This window comes from Anomaloglossus baeobatrachus, chromosome 5, assembly GCF_048569485.1.
Source record: "Anomaloglossus baeobatrachus isolate aAnoBae1 chromosome 5, aAnoBae1.hap1, whole genome shotgun sequence".
Taxonomy (NCBI): Eukaryota; Metazoa; Chordata; class Amphibia; order Anura; family Aromobatidae; genus Anomaloglossus; species Anomaloglossus baeobatrachus.
In genome coordinates this window covers 436,658,082-436,674,674 of record NC_134357.1, presented here as the reverse complement: position 1 = coordinate 436,674,674, position 16,593 = coordinate 436,658,082, and the positions used below count along the sequence as shown (strand labels likewise).

Genomic DNA, 16,593 nt, shown 5'->3' with positions numbered 1-16,593 from the left:
AAGAGAGTGCACTGGATGGAGCGTGATCCATTTTGCCGTTGCTGTAGCAGTGTCAGTGCTCACTACTTGCCACCTCGGCACAGCTTTCATAAAAGCTCTCTCTGTCTAGCGTCACTGCAGTTAGATATACAGCAATTGGTAATAAAGTTTAAAATTTAACTTTTAATTCTATTTATTAAAATGACTCAAGGTCTAAAATTTCACCCGTGAATAGTGACCACACAAATAGACGGACACAAGCAAATTGAGTATTCAAATCCAATAGGCATACAAAACCATATTAGAAAGAGAAAAATCAGATATCTAGTACCCTCACAAAACAAGGGGTAGTGTAATTACACAAATACATCCGATTTTTTTACCTCAAGTTGCTTTTTTATCATCTGACAGAAGCAGGGTCTCATATTTCACCCATCCTCTCTGACAGAAAAAAGATACCGATATTACCTTAATAGGGCATGATATACATTATCTATTCAGCCCAATGATAACAGCTAGGATATGCTCAATAGCCCTCCTTGTTCTCTTCCCAACGCGTTTCCTCTTATCGATTCATCAGGGGAAATTACCATTTGGAGGCATTTGGAGGCTGTAGTATATAAAAGGTATAATGAGCTAATGACCAGTCTAAGTGGTGCTCAGGTAGAGAAAAAGACACTACTGTAAAAGTCCCCAAATTTTAAACCGATATTACCTTATCAAAGGAGCATGGAATCTATATCATCCTAGATGTGTGCTTCCACAACACACCGGGTCCAGGGACCACGCTTCTTATGACGTCCACATGGATTACCAGGCCGCCGGCATTTTTATCCGGTCTCAATTGGCCTCATTTTGAAAAGCGCGCGCCATGTGACCTTCGTCACATGACCGTCGAGTCATAGCATCGCGTCATCTTTCCCCGGCACGTGACCATCGCGTCATGAATCATGGTCACATGCTCAGGTTATTTCCTGGTCAGATACATGCTGAACCAAGATCATGTTTACCGCGGTCACGTGGTCGCTGTTTGGCCGCGCCCCCAAGCCCAGTTTTCAACAGAGAGCGTGAGGACCAATAGTATTAGGAGGGGGCCGCGGTCATGTGACCTCCGTTCAAACCACGCCCCCAGCCTTTCATTTCAAAGCAATAATGGAAGTATTATGGAGATAAACAACCAAGCACATCTAAAACAATCAGCGATTAGGCTTATTCCCTAAAGGGGGGATGTTATATGTGGAATATAAATCAGTTTATTATTAAGACAGTAGTAGAATGCAACACGATTTTCCCATATGTCAAATCACAGCTATAACCTCCTCATCATGTACATCCCATATAGGGAGTTCAGATACAGAGGGAGGGGAGGATTTATGTTTAAGTATAGTCTTTTTCCTACTTAGACTAGGTGATATTAACAAGGACGGAGCCCCGTCCAAAGAAACAACTGATCCAAAACCAATGGATACAGAGTATGGTATGGTATTTTTTGGCAAGCTCCTGAGCAGCAGGGACAAGAAATTACAATTAAGGAGAAAGGTTTTTTGTGTATATACATCTTGAGGGATAGTAGATAGTTCTTTACTTACTAGAACAGCATTGGTCAACCCTCCAGAGAGACAAAAAAGTAGAGATAGATAAGATGACCCTAGTAAAGAACTATCATCTGAAAACTACCTGACTGCGGAGGTCGGCGCCCTATCCGTCACGTCATGGCGCCCCCGCTCTACGGTGGCTAACCCTATCTAGCCCTATACTATCCCTTCACAAAAAACAGCTAAAAGTGAGGATCTCATTTAATCCCATAGGGACCTGGGTCCTAAGAGTATAGATCCAAAAGGTCTCACGCTGCAGAAGGCTCTTGTCCCAGTCGCCACCCCGAAGGGGGCGAGCGACAGAGTCAATGCCCATAAATGTGAGACCCCTTGTATCCCCCCCATGTACTTGGTTGATATGCTTAGCCAGAGGGGTGTCTCGTTTATTGATTATGTCTCGCAGATGTTCTCCAACCCTGCGCCGTAGTTCTCGTTTCGTCTTTCCCACGTATTCAACCGGGCAAGAACAAGTAGCTTTGTAAATTACCCCAGATGTACGGCAATTAATCAATGACCTTATTGAGTATGTTTTACCCGTATTATGACCTAGAAAATCCTTTCCAGTTTTTATAACCGGGCAAGCAATGCAACCACTACATCTAAATGAGCCCACTATTCCATGCTCCAGCCATGTAGTTCTTTTTGGTGGATTAAAGTGGCTGTGGACTAGTCTGTCCTGCAGTGATCTATTACGTCGATATGTGCATTGAGGGTGCTCACCTACCAGGTCCCCAATATCCAAATCCATCTGGAGGACTGGCCAATGCTTATTCAGAATGGAATATAGGGCCTTTGATCCATTACTATATGTAGTAATGAATCTGATTTTGTTTTCTTCAGATCGTCTCGGGGAGGGGACCAAAAGGCTTGTTCTATCCTTTCTACATGCTTCTTGGTATGCTGTTTTTAAGATCTTATCCGGATATCCCCTCTCCCTAAAACGTTTTCTTAGGTCCGCAGCCTGCTCCCGGAATTCACGGTCCGTAGAGCAGTTGCGTCTAAGTCTAAAGTATTGCCCTTTTGGGATACCTCTCCTTTGTGGGAATGGATGGCTGCTTTCCCAACGTAAAAGTGAGTTGGTAGATGTGGGCTTTCTATATGTTCTTGTGGATAGGTTCCCCAAGTCATCTCTCATGATCAGAACGTCCAAAAAGGGGAGCTGGGTGGTGTTGCTCTCACTAGTAAAAAAGAGACCGATGGTATTATCATTCAGGTGTGCGACAAATTTCTTGAAGTTTTCAGGGGTGCCCCTCCAAATCACAAAAATATCATCCAGATATCTTGACCAAAAAACTATATTCTCAATACCTGGGGGGTCCCCATCACCAAAAATCAAAGTCTCCTCCCACCAGCCCAGGAGTAAATTTGCATACGAGGGAGCACAAGGGCTCCCCATTGCAGTACCCCTGAGCTGGTGATAGATCCGCCCATCAAATAAAAAATAATTTTTTGTAAGGCAAAATTCTAGAATTTGGAGGAGAAAGTTGTTATGTCCCTGAAATTGACGCCCACGCATTTTTAGAAAAAATCCAATCGTGTGTAGCCCTACTGAGTGTATTATTGAGGAATAAAGGGCCTCGACGTCAATACTGCAGAAAATGTCATCCGGTTCCAGAGCAACACCATCCAATTTCCTCAAAAGATCAGTCGTATCACGAGTGAAAGATGACAGAGAATTTACAAAGGGGGTAAGCAGTTTATCCAAGTAGATACCCACATTTTGACATAGACCATTTACACCAGACACAATAGGCCTGCCTTTCAGGGGTGTTAAACCCTTATGGATTTTTGGTAGGCAGTAGAAAGTAGCAGTTACTGGATGTGATGGTAACATAAATTCATACTCATTTTTGCTGATATAGTTGTTAGTAAGACCATTTATAAGAATTATCTTTAGTTGTCCCAAAAATGACACAGTAGGGTCAGAACTTAGTTTGGTATATCCCGCTGGGTCATCTAGGAGTGACTGACACATGTCCCTATATTTACACCAATCCATGACCACGACATTGCCTCCCTTGTCAGAGGGTTTTATGACAATGTCGTGGTCATGTTGCAGCTCGTTCAAAGCTCTCATTTCCTCCTGCGTGATATTAAAGTTGGTGTATTGTTGTTTTTTATCCAAATTTTCTATGTCTTCACTCACCAACCGAGAAAAGACATCTATTGCAGAGACATCACTCTGAGGTGGGGGTAAGCGGGTACTCCTTTGTTTTAAATCAGTGAAAGGACCCTCACCAACAAGGTTTGGGTCTTCCTCTGAAATACCCATCAGAAGGCGAATATCCGGTAAAAGATCTTCTGAGACTCCCAATTCCCTACATTGCACCTTTTCATTATGAATGAAGTGTTTCCTCCATTTTAATTTTCTCACAAATAAATGAAGGTCCTTAATGGTATCAAATACATTAAGTCCTGATGTAGGCACAAAAGATAGGCCCTTGCTAAGAACACACATAGCTGCTGGGCTTAAGTTTTTAGTGGATAAATTTATTATCTGGGAAAATCCCCCTGCGGTGGGTTGTAGGGTTGCTGACGGCTCCGAAGGTAATGTTGGTGATCTAAAAAATGGGATGTATATGGTCGGCCTCCCCTACCTCCGCGATTATAGTTCTTATTCTTATTTTTACCTCTCTTAGGTCTAGTGTCGTTATCTGACACCTCTGTGTCAGTTGATGAGGGTTCTGTTTCTGGTGGTGGTATATAAGCCTTATTAGCAGGAAAAAGATACGCCTTATGATCCTTAAATTGCTGAAGGTCCCTAACGAAGTAACGGTGTTTTCTCTCCTTAAGATGGTACTGGAACCTTTCAACTGAGTTTTGTAGGGTAGACTCCCGGGATTTAAAGTCTACCTCTGATGAGAACTTTTTTGTTGTCTCAATTTGGTCAGTTAGTTTTTTTGACAAAACTACTAGTCTAGTTTTTTCCTCCTCTAAGAGGAGGTGCATTAATCGCAAGGAACTGGCTGTAATTTCCTTTTCCCACTTATCAGATAGACCCTGTTCCCTATACCTCGTCCCAGGGGTAAGAGTAATACGGAGGTGTCTGGGTACAATAGATGCCTTTATATAGTTTTCCAAACTTTGGACTTCCCACCATGAGCTTATATGGTCTTTATAAATTTTTGTCAGTTCCTTAAATACAGTGCTATAGGCTGGAGTACAGCTCGGTTGGATGAATTCTCGTTCTGAGAAGACGTCTCTTGCTTCAGATGTCCAATTGTTTAAATCAAGTCCCGTTGACAGGAAACCCGCCATACCAATATATATAGTACAGATAGGAATGGTTATTACCAGGAATAGATAGATATACAGCAATTGGTAATAAAGTTTAAAATTTAACTTTTAATTCTATTTATTAAAATGACTCAAGGTCTAAAATTTCACCCGTGAATAGTGACCACACAAATAGACGGAGACAAGCAAATTGAGTATTCAAATCCAATAGGCATACAAAACCATATTAGAAAGAGAAAAATCAGATATCTAGTACCCTCACAAAACAAGGGGTAGTGTAATTACACAAATACATCCGATTTTTTTACCTCAAGTTGCTTTTTTATCATCTGACAGAAGCAGGGTCTCATATTTCACCCATCCTCTCTGACAGAAAAAAGATACCGATATTACCTTAATAGGGCATGATATACATTATCTATTCAGCCCAATGATAACAGCTAGGATATGCTCAATAGCCCTCCTTGTTCTCTTCCCAACGCGTTTCCTCTTATCGATTCATCAGGGGAAATTACCATTTGGAGGCATTTGGAGGCTGTAGTATATAAAAGGTATAATGAGCTAATGACCAGTCTAAGTGGTGCTCAGGTAGAGAAAAAGACACTACTGTAAAAGTCCCCAAATTTTAAACCGATATTACCGTATATGCCGGCGTATAAGACGACTGGGCGTATAAGACGACCCCCAACTTCTGCCCTAAAAATATAGAATTTGGGATATACTCACTGTATAAGACTACCCCGCTCCCAAATGAAAAAAAGTCTGCTTTGATTGCAACATGTTAATTTTAATTCCGCGAGAGCCGTACAATATGTTTTTAAAGGGCCATTGACAGATCAATCGCTCCAATGTTCACTTAGTACAGCAAGGAATGCTCCTCCCTGCTGTATAAAGCCACAACTGGACTGAAACAATGGTACTACACTCTGCTACAAACAGACACACACAACTCTGCTACAAACAGACAAACACATACAACTCTGCTACAAACAGACAAACACACACAACTCTGCTACAAACAGACAAACACACACAACTCTGCTACATGCAGACAAACACACACAACTCTGCTACATACAGACAAACACATACAACTCTGCTACATACAGACAAACACACACAACTCTGCTACATACAGACAAACACATACAACTCTGCTACATACAGACAAACACGTACAACTCTGCTACAAACAGACAAACACACACAACTCTGCTACAAACAGACAAACACACACAACTCTGCTACATGCAGACAAACACACACAACTCTGCTACATACAGACAAACACATACAACTCTGCTACATACAGACAAACACGTACAACTCTGCTACATACAGACAAACACATACAACTCTGCTACATACAGACAAATACACACAACTCTGCTGCTCTGTGGGGCCTGCACCCGCGGCTCGGCGGGTACAGCACCCGCGACATCGGCGGGGGGGGGGATTGGCAGGGCATACATCTGGGGGGTGAGAAGCAGCTCACCGGGGCCCATAATGGGCACAAGTCCCCCTGTGTTAGATATCTCCCCCATAGTGCTGCCCATGGCCCCTATATAGATCGCACAAGTCCCCCTGTGTCAGATATGGCCCCCATAGTGCTGCCCATGGCCCCTATATAGATCGCACAAGTCCCCCTGTGTCAGATATCGCCCCCATAGTGCTGCCCATGGCCCCTATAGATCGCACAAGTCCCCCTGTGTCAGATATGGCCCCTAGGCTGCTGCCCATAGTAAAATAAAACCCTCTTTCCTTACCTCCTCCAGCGCTGAGCTCCCTCCTGTCTGGCTCCGTGCTTCTGTTCTTCCACTTCCTGGTTGTCAGTGCGGTCATGTGATCGGCACAGCAGCCTGAGCTCTCTGCCTGATCACAGTGGAAGCAGGGACACAGGGAGAAACGCTGCAGGGGTAAGTAAAGCTTTTTTATTTTAGAATGAGCAGCAGCCTGGGGGCCAAATCTAACACATGGGGGGCATGTGCGATCACACTGGGACGCAGGCTCATATAATATGCACCGCTGCCCCAGCCCCTCACTGCGTGCGATTTCAGCACCATTGGAGATGGACAGCGGCTGTGCATATTATATGAGCGGGTGCAGGAGATCAAAGGATGCAGGCCGCAGCGTTCCCCTGTGCTCCAGAGCTGCTGCCCCCACCTCCCCTGGACGCTGCAGTGTACATACACCCCCCCCCCCCCGTATATCCGGCGTATAAGACGACCCCCCACTGTAGCCATTATTTTAAGGGGGTGAAAAGTCGTCTTATACGCCTTATCAAAGGAGCATGGAATCTATATCATCCTAGATGTGTGCTTCCACAACACACCGGGTCCAGGGACCACGCTTCTTATGACGTCCACATGGATTACCAGGCCGCCGGCATTTTTATCCGGTCTCAATTGGCCTCATTTTGAAAAGCGCGCGCCATGTGACCTTAGTCACATGACCGTCGAGTCATAGCATCGCGTCATCTTTCCCCGGCACGTGACCATCGCGTCATGAATCATGGTCACATGCTCAGGTTATTTCCTGGTCAGATGCATGCTGGACCAAAATCATGTTTACCGCGGTCACGTGGTCGCTGTTTGGCCGCGCGCCCAAGCCCAGTTTTCAACAGAGAGCGTGAGGACCAATAGTATTAGGAGGGGGCCGCGGTCATGTGACCTCCGTTCAAACCACGCCCCCAGCCTTTCATTTCAAAGCAATAATGGAAGTATTATGGAGATAAACAACCAAGCACATCTAAAACAATCAGCGATTAGGCTTATTCCCTAAAGGGGGGATGTTATATGTGGAATATAAATCAGTTTATTATTAAGACAGTAGTAGAATGCAACACGATTTTCCCATATGTCAAATCACAGCTATAACCTCCTCATCATGTACATCCCATATAGGGAGTTCAGATACAGAGGGAGGGGAGGATTTATGTTTAAGTATAGTCTTTTTCCTACTTAGACTAGGTGATATTAACAAGGACGGAGCCCCGTCCAAAGAAACAACTGATCCAAAACCAATGGATACAGAGTATGGTATGGTATTTTTTGGCAAGCTCCTGAGCAGCAGGGACAAGAAATTACAATTAAGGAGAAAGGTTTTTTGTGTATATACATCTTGAGGGATAGTAGATAGTTCTTTACTTACTAGAACAGCATTGGTCAACCCTCCAGAGAGACAAAAAAGTAGAGATAGATAAGATGACCCTAGTAAAGAACTATCATCTGAAAACTACCTGACTGCGGAGGTCGGCGCCCTATCCGTCACGTCATGGCGCCCCCGCTCTACGGTGGCTAACCCTATCTAGCCCTATACTATCCCTTCACAAAAAACAGCTAAAGGTGAGGATCTCATTTAATCCCATAGGGACCTGGGTCCTAAGAGTATAGATCCAAAAGGTCTCACGCTGCAGAAGGCTCTTGTCCCAGTCGCCACCCCGAAGGGGGCGAGCGACAGAGTCAATGCCCATAAATGTGAGACCCCTTGTATCCCCCCATGAACTTGGTTGATATGCTTAGCCAGAGGGGTGTAAACGAGACACAAGACCTTTTGGATCTATACTCTTAGGACCCAGGTCCCTATGGGATTAAATGAGATCCTCACCTTTAGCTGTTTTTTGTGAAGGGATAGTATAGGGCTAGATAGGGTTAGCCACCGTAGAGCGGGGGCGCCATGACGTGACGGATAGGGCGCCGACCTCCGCAGTCAGGTAGTTTTCAGATGATAGTTCTTTACTAGGGTCATCTTATCTATCTCTACTTTTTTGTCTCTCTGGAGGGTTGACCAATGCTGTTCTAGTAAGTAAAGAACTATCTACTATCCCTCAAGATGTATATACACAAAAAACCTTTCTCCTTAATTGTAATTTCTTGTCCCTGCTGCTCAGGAGCTTGCCAAAAAATACCATACCATACTCTGTATCCATTGGTTTTGGATCAGTTGTTTCTTTGGACGGGGCTCCGTCCTTGTTAATATCACCTAGTTTAAGTAGGAAAAAGACTATACTTAAACATAAATCCTCCCCTCCCTCTGTATCTGAACTCCCTATATGGGATGTACATGATGAGGAGGTTATAGCTGTGATTTGACATATGGGAAAATCGTGTTGCATTCTACTACTGTCTTAATAATAAACTGATTTATATTCCACATATAACATCCCCCCTTTAGGGAATAAGCCTAATCGCTGATTGTTTTAGATGTGCTTGGTTGTTTATCTCCATAATACTTCCATTATTGCTTTGAAATGAAAGGCTGGGGGCGTGGTTTGAACGGAGGTCACATGACCGCGGCCCCCTCCTAATACTATTGGTCCTCACGCTCTGTGTTGAAAACTGGGCTTGGGGGCGCGGCCAAACAGCGACCACGTGACCGCGGTAAACATGATCTTGGTCCAGCATGCATCTGACCAGGAAATAACCTGAGCATGTGACCATGATTCATGACGCGATGGTCACGTGCCGGGGAAAGATGACGCGATGCTATGACTCGACGGTCATGTGACTAAGGTCACATGGCGCGCGCTTTTCAAAATGAGGCCAATTGAGACCGGATAAAAATGCCGGCGGCCTGGTAATCCATGTGGACGTCATAAGAAGCGTGGTCCCTGGACCCGGTGTGTTGTGGAAGCACACATCTAGGATGATATAGATTCCATGCTCCTTTGATAAGGTAATATCGGTTTAAAATTTGGGGACTTTTACAGTAGTGTCTTTTTCTCTACCTGAGCACCACTTAGACTGGTCATTAGCTCATTATACCTTTTATATACTACAGCCTCCAAATGCCTCCAAATGGTAATTTCCCCTGATGAATCGATAAGAGGAAACGCGTTGGGAAGAGAACAAGGAGGGCTATTGAGCATATCCTAGCTGTTATCATTGGGCTGAATAGATAATGTATATCATGCCCTATTAAGGTAATATCGGTATCTTTTTTCTGTCAGAGAGGATGGGTGAAATATGAGACCCTGCTTCTGTCAGATGATAAAAAAGCAACTTGAGGTAAAAAAATCGGATGTATTTGTGTAATTACACTACCCCTTGTTTTGTGAGGGTACTAGATATCTGATTTTTCTCTTTCTAATATGGTTTTGTATGCCTATTGGATTTGAATACTCAATTTGCTTGTGTCCGTCTATTTGTGTGGTCACTATTCACGGGTGAAATTTTAGACCTTGAGTCATTTTAATAAATAGAATTAAAAGTTAAATTTTAAACTTTATTACCAATTGCTGTATATCTATCTATTCCTGGTAATAACCATTCCTATCGTCACTGCAGTTAACAGAAAAAGGTAAATATAGTTTCATGCACACGTAACATTTCCAATTTCCACTTATTTACTTGACGTGCCGTCTGAGCCCACGAAAGGTTACACCGCTGATAATTGTATGCGGATCCAATCAGACTAAATACTTGCTCTGCAGCGACGAAAACAAAGACGTGTCTTCGTGGTGTTCACAGCATGAACACTGCCACCCAAATCAGAATTTGATGAATAAATTAATTAAAGCAGATAATGGTCGATAATGATTTTCATTAGCAGGAGAAGCGAGTCCTAGTCCTCTGTACCTTTGTGATGATTAGGATATGACACGCAGCTTGCCACTGCTGAATACAAGTGTCATCTATGTACAAGAGTTAGCAAAAAAAATAATAAAAAATCAGCAAGCTAAAAACTTCACAGGGACATCAGTACCTTAGTGCCATTGTTAAAAATAGGAGGAAGAGTCCAGACATGAAGCAGACAGGCTGGTGTAATGTGGTGCCAGCTGATCCGGCTATTGTCCCGCGGACAGACTGATGAGGTTGAAGAGGCGCTTGTAGGACTCTAATAAGTGTCTGAACTCATCCCTCGCACCCTGTAAGATAATTCATTAAACCATATCACAGTCTGCGCTGAACCTGCCACCTTCCCGTGCAAATGTCCATCCCTCCTGGGCTTCTCAACAACTTTAATGTCAGCAAAAGACAAATCTGCAAGCCTTGTGTCTCTTTTGGGGATTCTGTTACAGGAGATGCGGATTTTTATAGAAAAATGTATCAAAGTGAAAAAAAGATCAAAACACCTTTAGAAAGAAGAATCGTTTTGTGGAACTGAGCAGCCCCATTCCCCCAGGGTGAGGCAGAGCATAGGTGGGGACAATTGTCTACATCCTAATGGTTTGTACTTACACTGGTGATTTTCAGATTTTTCCACAAGCACTTGGCAATGAATTTACATTGTTGAAAAAAGTTAGATTTTCTTCTACAATAGTAAAGGTGCCCATACACCATATATAACAGTCGAGAGAGATGGCCATCTCTCCCAACACCCCATACATACACACTCTTCTACCTTGAGAAGAAAAGGATTGGGAATTCAGAGGGTCAGTAGGCCCTAGTACACATTAGATCAGGGGACCCAACCTGTGGCTAGCGGGAATATGATATGTGGCTAACGGCTGTCTACCAGCTAGGTGCATTTGCACCAGGTCTTGCAAACAGCTATGAAGAGCAGGTCTCCAGATGGAGACATTTGTGAGTAGCTCCACACAGAAGAGCAGATCTGAATGGAGGTAGGAATCCCTGGATTCTGGTGTACTGCCTTGGTATGGTGATTTCTGTAGAAAAGCTTTGACTGTTATACTGGTAATGGAGGCTCTGGGTATCACTATTGTGAGGGGAGCAGGAGCTAAATGTGGCTCGTGACCCTCTTTCAGAGCTAAATGTGGCTCGAGACCCTTTCTCAGACCTGAATTTGGCTTGTGATCCTCTCTCAGACCTGAATGTGGCTCTCAAGGTCAGAAAGGATGTGACCACTGCAATAGATGTTCAGCCAACTTTGATCTGATGTGTATAGGGGCTTTAAATATGCAACTGTGTTGCCCACCTGTAGCGGTCGCTTCAGGGACGTCACTCCCCCTTCTGGGACGCCACAGGGGCTCTACTTGATTACCACTGGCAACAGGTATGTCAGGTTTATTTACATGGGAGTCGTGACGCCACTCACGGTTTGTGGTCAGGGTTATGGGTGACCGCCACTGCATCTTTAACGAGCGTCTGGGGCTGATGGGGTCTGCAGTCGGGTGGTATAGCCTCCCGTGAGTGAGGCTGGCCCCAGGGACTCGGGTGTGTGGAACAACAGGTCGCAGAATTACTCAGTCGCAGTCCAGTAAGTCTCAACTTGTTTACTCACTTTCAGATGTTTTCATGAGGTAACCTGGGCGATGCTGAGATAAACCAGGAGGAACCAGGTATCCTTTTGGCCAGTCTAAGGGTACCCATTAACTCGCCTTCCTAGCACTTCTTGTTTCGGATAACCCCTGACTTAAAGTACCGTGGGATTCATCCAGGGAAGTCGCTACTGCCTTTTCTCCCCTTTTTGACCCGTTTGCTGGCAGCGTGCACCAAGGAAGATGGCTCCAGGCTCGATCCTCCTTATGGGCCCCCTCCTTGATGCTGATGCTCGGACTCTAGTTGGTTGGTGAGGGACCTCTAGTCCCTCCACCTGCAGGTTTAGCAGACCACTAAATGGATGTCCACTCTAGGTACCTGTTCCCCGTGCGTGCCTAGTTACCAGCAGTCTCCGTACACGACCAGCTGACTTCCTCAGCGTCTTTCTATCCAACTTGCTGGTGACCGTTCTCCCCAATAGCTACTACATGGGCAGGGTCTGACTAGCGTGTCAGCGCGCATCCCTCCTTCTCCTTTCAGCGCCTTCTGCTACCAGACTGACTAAAGGCCCTGTCACACACAGAGATAAATCTGCGGCAGATCTGTGGTTGCAGTGAAATTGTGGACAATCAGTGCCAGGTTTGTGGCTGTGTACAAATGGAACAATATGTCCATGATTTCACTGCAACCACAGATCTGCCAAAGATTTATCTCTGTGTGTGACAGGGCCTTAATTCCTTCTCCTTTCCTTACAGCCACTGCCACATTAGCTTCCAGCCCCTCTCCTACACCCCTAGATGAGATGTGGAGCCCCCTCTTGGGTCTGCCCAAGGGTCCCCTCTAAGGTGTGGGAGACCTGGTTGCTATGTGTCTGTGCGTACACACCATATTCCGGCCTTTGGATTTACCTGTAAGCACTGTCCCAGCATGGGTGTAGTACTCAGTGGTGCCTGACCAGGTCAGGGGCGCCACACAACCATCTGGCTCTGGGGATTGATTCACAGACGATAGGTCATCAATGTCTGATCGGCAGGGGTCCTACACTTGGCACCTCTGCTGGTCAGCTGTTCTCTGTGCCGCCAGAAATGCTCATTTCTGGAGCTGCCCCATCTTCTGATAGTGGGCCACGTATTGCACATCTACCACCTATTAATTTGAATAGGAGTCAGATGTGCAGTACCTGGCCGCTCTCGGAAAACTGAGCAGCTCCGGCCACAAACTGCTGCTGCCAGCACTGAGAACCACTGATTGGTAGGGGTGTGGGGTGTCGGACTCCGGCCAATCAGAAATTGATGGCTTATCCAAGGACATCAATGTTAAAGTAGTAGACAACCTCTTTAATACTTCTCTATGAGAAACAAGAATGCAAGCGTCGAAATTAGGGAAAATCTTGTAAAGTCTTTTTCTCAACCTAGTGTTCTTCATTTTAAAAATGATAAAGAATTAATGTAGAAAATTAATTGGAAAATTGTATAACTTTCTACAACATAAAGAACAGAATACTCGTTTAAGGTGAACAGGATAAAATAATCTTCGCCCTATGAATAACTTGCACTTATCAGTTGTCTCGTCCCTTTGTATCTAACAACCTAACACTTCACATTGTCATGAGTCCAGTCAGTAAAATGGCAACTGCAGGTTCTTCACAGCTCAGGTTTTAACCTGGATGAACACTTGGAGAATATCATTTTTTCCATTTTCTGGAGTGCCTCATTTATCTCCTGCCAATTAGTCCTTAATTAACCCAATTAGTAAAGAACTTGATCCGAATGGGGCTGAAGGCGAAGACATCCAGGTCTATATTCCTAGAAGAGAGGCGCTGAAGACTTAAGCCACTAATTTAAGAGTCTCCTGACATTTGTAATTAGGTATAAATGCTACATTTACATAGCTCTCCATAATTAGACATTTTTACAATTATACAACAAGGTTAGTTTACTGTTGTTTTTTATTGTTGCTTTTTTCCTCCCCATTAAACCACTCATTACTTGAAAGACAGTGAGAAGGAATGAAAGAATTACATAATGTTATGATGTCCAATCTTGTGTATACACTGGGGTCCAACAAATCAGGCTGCCAAATGCTAGCCTATTGTCTGCCATGGACTGCGATAATCTACACGCCCACAGAAGCCTCATCCCATCATCCTCCAGTCTGTCTGGGATTACATGAAGAGACAGAAGGATCTGCACAAGCGATATCCACAGAAGGTCTGAGGTTGGTTCTTCAAGATGTTTGGAACAACCTCCCTGTGAGTTCCTTCAGAAACTATGTAAGTGTACCTAGAAGAATTGACGCTGTTCTGAAAGCAAAGGGCGGTCACACAAATATAGTTTGATTTAGATTTATTTCATATTCATTTGCTTCGTATTTTGTTAATTGATAAAAATATTTCCCAAAGTATTCTTACTCGGCAGCAGTATTACCACACCTGTGGTTCTGTATATAAACACACATATAGTATAAGTATATATACAGTTAGGTCCAGAAATATTTGGACAGTGACACAATTTTCGCGAGTTGGGCTCTGCATGCCACCACATTGGATTTGAAATGAAACCTCTACAACAGAATTCAAGTGCAGATTGTAACGTTTAATTTGGGTTTGAACAAAAATATCTGATAGAAATTGTAGGAATTGTACACATTTCTTTACAAACACTCCACATTTTAGGAGGTCAAAAGTAATTGGACAAATAAACCAAACCCAAACAAAATATTTTTATTTTCAATATTTTGTTGCGAATCCTTTGGAGGCAATCACTGCCTTAAGTCTGGAACCCATGGACATCACCAAACGCTGGGTTTCCTCCTTCTTAATGCTTTGCCAGGCCTTTACAGCCGCAGCCTTCAGGTCTTGCTTGTTTGTGGGTCTTTCCGTCTTAAGTCTGGATTTGAGCAAGTGAAATGCATGCTCAATTGGGTTAAGATCTGGTGATTGACTTGGCCATTGCAGAATGTTCCACTTTTTTGCACTCATGAACTCCTGGGTAGCTTTGGCTGTATGCTTGGGGTCATTGTCCATCTGTACTATGAAGCGCCGTCCGATCAACTTTGCGGCATTTGGCTGAATCTGGGCTGAAAGTATATCCCTGTACACTTCAGAATTCATCCGGCTACTCTTGTCTGCTGTTATGTCATCAATAAACACAAGTGACCCAGTGCCATTGAAAGCCATGCATGCCCATGCCATCACGTTGCCTCCACCATGTTTTACAGAGGATGTGGTGTGCCTTGGATCATGTGCCGTTCCCTTTCTTCTCCAAACTTTTTTCTTCCCATCATTCTGGTACAGGTTGATCTTTGTCTCATCTGTCCATAGAATACTTTTCCAGAACTGAGCTGGCTTCATGAGGTGTTTTTCAGCAAATTTAACTCTGGCCTGTCTATTTTTGGAATTGATGAATGGTTTGCATCTAGATGTGAACCCTTTGTATTTACTTTCATGGAGTCTTCTCTTTACTGTTGACTTAGAGACAGATACACCGACGTCACTGAGAGTGTTCTGGACTTCAGTTGATGTTGTGAATGGGTTCTTCTTCACCAAAGAAAGTATGCGGCGATCATCCACCACTGTTGTCATCCGAGGACGCCCAGGCCTTTTTGAGTTCCCAAGCTCACCAGTCAATTCCTTTTTTCTCAGAATGTACCCGACTGTTGATTTTGCTACTCCAAGCATGTCTGCTATCTCTCTGATGGATTTTTTCTTTTTTTTCAGCCTCAGGATGTTCTGCTTCACCTCAATTGAGAGTTCCTTAGACTGCATGTTGTCTGGTCACAGCAACAGCTTCCAAATGCAAAACCACACACCTGTAATCAACCCCAGACCTTTTAACTACTTCATAAATTACAGGTTAACGAGGGAGACACCTTCAGAGTTAATTGCAGCCCTTAGAGTCCCTTGTCCAATTACTTTTGGTCCCTTGAAAAAGAGGAGGCTATGCATTACAGAGCTATGATTCCTAAACCCTTTCTCCGATTTGGATGTGAAAACTCTCATATTGCAGCTGGGAGTGTGCACTTTCAGCCCATATTATATATATAATTGTATTTCTGAACATGTTTTTGTAAACAGCTAAAATAACAAAACTTGTGTCACTGTCCAAATATTTCTGGCCCTGACTGTATGTGTATATATATATATTCAGAAATGGTCTTCCTTTTATGTAACTGTAAATATATATATATATATATATATATATATATATATATATATAGACACACCTGTAAATTTTGCAAGTATATGGAAACTTTTTGGTAAAACTAGGGCTTGGAGAACAAAGGCTATATTTTAAGCTAAACATCAGCGTGAAGAGGAGAGGAGATGGATCCGGTAGGGTTTATTAAAATTCCTTTCTTCTGAAGCTACTTTAGACTTTTGCTACATGAACTGCTATAAAACTCCTTGTGGTTCGTGCCTAAAGTTGATAGCGATTGTTTGGACATTGCACACATTTGTATGTAGCCTGGTTTTGCAGTTACATTTTCTTCCATTTAAACCAAAACAGACCCAATGGGACAGAATCGGGAATTTCTTCTTCTTGCCCGAAAGAAAAAGAAAAAATGGGGGAGGGGGGTGCACAAACAAAATTAAAGAAAAAAAATGTTTGTGTCCAATTGGA

The 16,593-nt window shown here is 43.7% G+C and overlaps 1 protein-coding gene across 1 annotated transcript in view; it reads right to left on the bottom strand.

Annotated features, from left to right (window-relative positions):
- CDH4 (cadherin 4) overlaps nt 1–16,593 on the bottom strand; it is a 1,210,640-nt gene that overhangs the window by 75,322 nt on the left and 1,118,725 nt on the right. The gene's annotated exons all lie outside the window — the stretch shown is intronic.